Raw genomic sequence first — 5509 nt, forward strand, 5'->3', positions numbered from 1 at the left:
TATAATTACACAAAAGCTTATAATTTGATAAAGTCCAAAATTTTATGTTTCCGCTTTTGGTGTCATATCTAAGAACTTACTGCCTGTCCAAGGCCATGAGTTATATCTGTATTTTCTTCTAGGAGTGTTATGGTTTTAGCTCTTACATTTAAGTCAATGATGCAGTTTTCATTACATTTTGTATATGATGTGAGGTAGAGATGCAATTCTTTTGCATGTGGATATTCACTTCTTCCAGGTCCTTTTGTTTCAGTTGTTATATTTTTTAGCTGCAGTTTGGTTCCTTTTTATAATTTCCGTATCTTCGTTGATATCCTGATTTGTTCATCCATCATTCTCTTGGTTGTTTTTGTTTTTGTTTTTGTTTTTGTTTTTTTTTTGTTTTCTCTTTGAGCTTATTTAAAAGTTTTTTAAAACTTTTTTTGTAGTAAGTCCAATATCTGTGCTTTCTCAGGGATAGATTCTGTTTATTTCTCTTGTACATGGGGCATATATTTTTAAAAAATTTACACACTTGTTTTTTTTTTAAGTGTACATTTTGGATATTATAATTTAGTAACTCTGGAAATCACATTCTCTCTCCTCAGGATTTGTTTTTGTTAATTTCTGTGGGATATAGGTGGGTTTTTTTTTTATTGTTGTTTAGTGACTTCTATACTATCTGTATAATTTCTGTATTCTTTGTTTTGTTTGGTGTCTGAAGTTTCCATTGAGAAGAAAAGATAGTAAAAACAAGAGGGGCCAGCCAGATGCCCGAGGCTGGGTACTCCCCTTGTATACTTTTGACTTCTGTAATCTTCCTTGCCTCCTGCCTCCACCCATGTAGCACCACTGTATTTAGTGATTTTTTTTAATTTGCTGTTTATCAGATAATAATTCCACTAGCATTTATTATTTACATGTGTCTTCATCCCTTTTTATCTTTGATTAGCTATGGTTTGTCTGCATTGTAATTTTTTCTAAAAATAAGATTTTTGTTTTATTGCTTTGATAGACTATTTTTGGTTCTTTATTAGTTTCTACTTTTATCTTGTTTGTTTTCTTTCTTATAGTTTGTATTATTTTTGCTTTCTTTTTAATTTTTTATTTGGCAACTTAATTCATTCTTTAATTCTGTGACTTTTAAATGTTTTTGTCTGTACGTCCTTTCTTAGTGTTAAGTGCAGGTTTCCAAATTTCAAGATGGTTGGGCCTTTTGTTTCTCAATTTTATTTTAAATTCTAGATTTATTTCATTATTATCAGAAAATACTTTTTGTAATATTTCTACTTTGTGACATTTATGTTTTCTTTGAGAATTAATAATCAAGTTTTGTGTGTGTCCCATGTGCACTTGAGAAGAGGTGTATGTTGTGTGGTAGATACACAAAAGATAAAGAGAAAAGAATTGAAACAAAATTGGGGCACCTGGGTGGTTCAGTGGGTTGAGTGTTGGACTCTTGATTTCAGCTCAGGTCACGATCTCTGTGAGATCAAGCCCCACAAGAGACTCAGCACTTATAGCACAGAGCCTACCTGGGATTCTTTCTCCCTCTTTCTCTGTCCCTCCCTTGCTTGCATGAATTCTCTCTTTCTCTCTCTCTCTTTCTCTCAAAATGAATAAACTTAAAAAAAAAAAAAGAAAAAAACAACTGATGCAAACCAGTACAAAAATCAAGTCACAAAGGAAGTTATCAAGAGAGGAAGAAAGGGGAAGAAACTATAAAACAGAACACATTGGCAGTAAGTGTTTTATAGTAAGTTTCCTATAAAACAAGGAACACATCGGCAGTAAGTTCTCTAATGTAAATGGACTAAATTATCCAATCAAAGGCACAGAATGGCTAAATGGATTTTTTAGAAAAATGAAGATCCAACTATATTCATTTTTTATCTAACTCTGCCTATAAGAAACTCAACTTTACCTTTAAGAACACATGCAGGCAGAAGGGAAGGAAAGGATAAATATATTTATACAAATAGTAACCAAAAGAGAGAGGGTTATTTATCCTTATATCAGAAAAATAGACTTTACATCAGAAACTGTCACAAGACACAAAGAAGGTCACTGTATAATGATACAAGGATCACTTCATCAAAAAGATATAAAAACTCTATATGCACCCAATATCAGACTACATACATATGTAAGGCAAATATTAATAGAATTGAATGGATAAATAGATAGCAACACAATAATAGTGGAGGCCATCAGTACCCCAATTTCAACAACACTAAAACTAAGCTTTAGATCATGCAGCTATAAATCAATAAGGAAACAGTAAATGGATTTAAGACTAAATGGATCTAAAAGACATCTAAAAAAAAAGTTTCTTTTAAAAAGTTTCTTTTTTTTTTTTAAATAATTTATTGTCAAATTGGCTAACACACAGTGTGTAAAGTGTGCTCTTGGGTTTTGATATAGATTCCCGGGGTTCATCACTGACATACAACACCCAGTGCTATCTAGAGAAACTTTTATCCAAAAGTGGCAAAATATACATTTTTCTAAAGTGCACATGGAACATATTCCAAAATAGATCATTTTTTAGGTATAAAACAAATCTTAACAAATTTAAGAAGATTGAAATAACATGTAGTATATTTTCTGGTCAAAACGGTGTGAAAGGAGAAATCAATAACAATATAAAGCTGGAAAATTAACAAATATGTGAAAATTAAACAACACACTCTTAAAAAATTTTTTTTCTTCATTTATTTACTTTTGAGAGACAGAGACAGTGTGAGCAGGAGAGGGGCAGAGAGAGAGGGAGACACAGAATCAGAAGCAGGCTCCAGGCTCCGAGCTGTCAGCACAGAGCCCAATGCTGGGCTTGAACCCACAGACCATGAGATCATGACCTAAGCTGAAGTCGGACGCTTAACCGACCGAGCCACCCGGGCACCCCTAAACAACACACTCTTGAAATATCATTGGGCCAAACAAGAAATAAAAAGGGAAATATATTAGACAAACAAAAATGGAAATAGAGCATACAAAAGTCATAGGATACAGCAAAAATATTTCTAAAATCTTATAACAACAGATACTTAAGAAAAATAAAGTTCTCAAACAATCTAACATTACATTTCAAAGACCTAGAAAAATAATAACTAAACCAAAAGCTAGCAGAAGGAAGGAAATAAAATAGTGCAAAAGTAAGTAGTAGAAAAACCAAAGAAAAGATTATGAAAACTGAATTTGTTTTTGGAAGGATAAAAAACTAGACAAATTTTTTGCTAAACTAATAAAAAATAGAGAAGATTGAGATAAATAAAATTATAAGTGAAAGAAAGGAGACTTTATAACTGATACTACAAGAATACATAGGATATTGAGACTACTATAAACAATTATAGGCAACAACTTGGAAGACCTAACAAGAAATGGATAAATTCCTAGAAATATAAAATGTATCAAGTCTGAATCATGAAAAAAATATAAAATCTTAATGGGTCAATTACAAATAAAGAGATTGAATCAGGAATTAAAAACTTTCTGAGAATAGTCCAGGACCAGATGATTTCACTGGTGAATTTTACCAAACATTTAAAGAATTAGTGTTAATATTTGTTAAAGTCTTCCAAAAAATTGAAGGGGAAGAAATACTTCCAAAGTCATTTTATAAGGCCCACATTACCTTGATACCAAAGGCACATAAGGATACTACAAGAGAAGAAAACTAAAGGCTGTATTCCTGAAGAGTATAGATGCAAAAATTCTCCACAAAATACTAGAAAAATGAATTCAGTGTCACATCGAACTAAAAAGCTTGCACATAATGAGGGTAACAATTTACAAAGTGAAAAAAATGGAAGAAAATATTCCCATAGGATTTGTCTGATAAGGGGTTAATATCCAAAATATATAGAGAACTCATACAACTCAATAGCAAAATAGCAAATAACTTCATTACAAAATGGGCAAAGAACCTGAACGGACATTTTCCCAAAGAAGTCCTACCAATAGTCAGCAAATATGAGATGTGCTCAACGTCACTAATCCTCAGAGAAACACAAATCAAAACGAAAGTGAAATAATTTCACCTCTCACCTGTTAGTATGGATACTTTTAAAAAACAAAAGAAAACAAATGTTGGTGAGGATGTGGAGAAAAGGGGATCCTTTTATACTATTAGTGGGAAGTAAATTGGTACACTCATTACAGAAAACATTATGGAAATTTTCAAAAATTTAAAAATGTAACTACCATATGGTACAGCATTTCCTCTTCTGGATGTTTATCCATAGGAGTAGAATCAGGATCTTGAATAGGTATCTGCATTTCCATGTTCACTGTAGCAGTATTTACAATAACCAAGATAGGAAAAATCCTAAATGTCCATGGATGAATGAATGGATAAAGAAATACATACACAAGATAACATTGCCCCAAGAGCCAAAAATAAATGAAAATTGAAAAAAAAAATACATACACTGAAATATTATTCAGCCTTAAAAAAGAAAGAAATCCAATCAGATATGAAAATAGGCTTAGCAGTCACTCTGAATCCAGAGCACTCACAGAAGCACAGGAGTTTAAAAGAAAAAGTAAGACTGTTTTTGTATTGACTGATTGACTTTTTGGAGGAGAGAAAGATTTCTGGTATAATTCTGAAAAAACAAAGATCATTATTGTTATCTCCTCTTCATGACTTTCTATGTACTGTTTTTGTTCTTTTTTCTGTTGTTGATGTGTCACATTTGGTAATCAAAACTTTATGTATGGCCATTTAAGGTAAACGTTTTTATGTAACTTAATCAGGAAAATACATCATGTTTAAGAATTGGTTACCAGAAAACTTTGAGTTTTTAAATGATTCCAGAAGGGGTTTACATAACTTCCCACACTTTTCCGTTTAATAGCCATTCTAATCTCCCATATTTTTAGCATTTAGTAACGGACATTCTTTTTAGAGACATTATTATGTCCTCCACACCTTTTGCATCTTTCACTTGGGATCTTTAAGCTTCTTCTCTTCTCTGCATCCATAGCTTCAAGTGGTGGGGGACACTCCAATAGTATTGCAGCTGGAATTTGTGGTTTATTTCTTTACTCACACACAATTTGAAATTTATGGTTTTTCCTATCTCCTAGCAATGATAGGGCATGGTATATGTGGTTTCCTTTGTAACTGTTTTCAATTTTACATCTTTTGTGCATGATATTTATGGACAGATTTATGTGGCTGCCATTATATGAAGATCAATCAGAATCCAAAAGTTATATCCGTGCGCTTGGGTGGCTCAGTCAGTTAAGTGTCTGACGTTGGCTCTGGTCATGATCTCATGGTTTGTGATTTCAAGCCCTGTGTTGGGCTCTGTGCTGACGGCTCAGAGCCTGGATCCTGCTGCAGATTCTGTGTCTCCCTCTCTCTCTGCCCCTCCCCCACTCCTCCCTCCCTCTCTCTCTCTCTCTCTCTGTCTCTCTCTCAAAAATAAATAATAAACATTTAAAAACTTTTTAAAAATACAAAAGTTAAAAAGTCTTGTTTATGATGTTTTACACCTTTAATCTGTCTTGAATTCAT

Source organism: Panthera pardus, unplaced genomic scaffold (genome assembly GCF_024362965.1).
Source record: "Panthera pardus isolate Hobbes unplaced genomic scaffold, ASM2436296v1 HiC_scaffold_24, whole genome shotgun sequence".
NCBI classification, from domain to species: domain Eukaryota; kingdom Metazoa; phylum Chordata; class Mammalia; order Carnivora; family Felidae; genus Panthera; species Panthera pardus.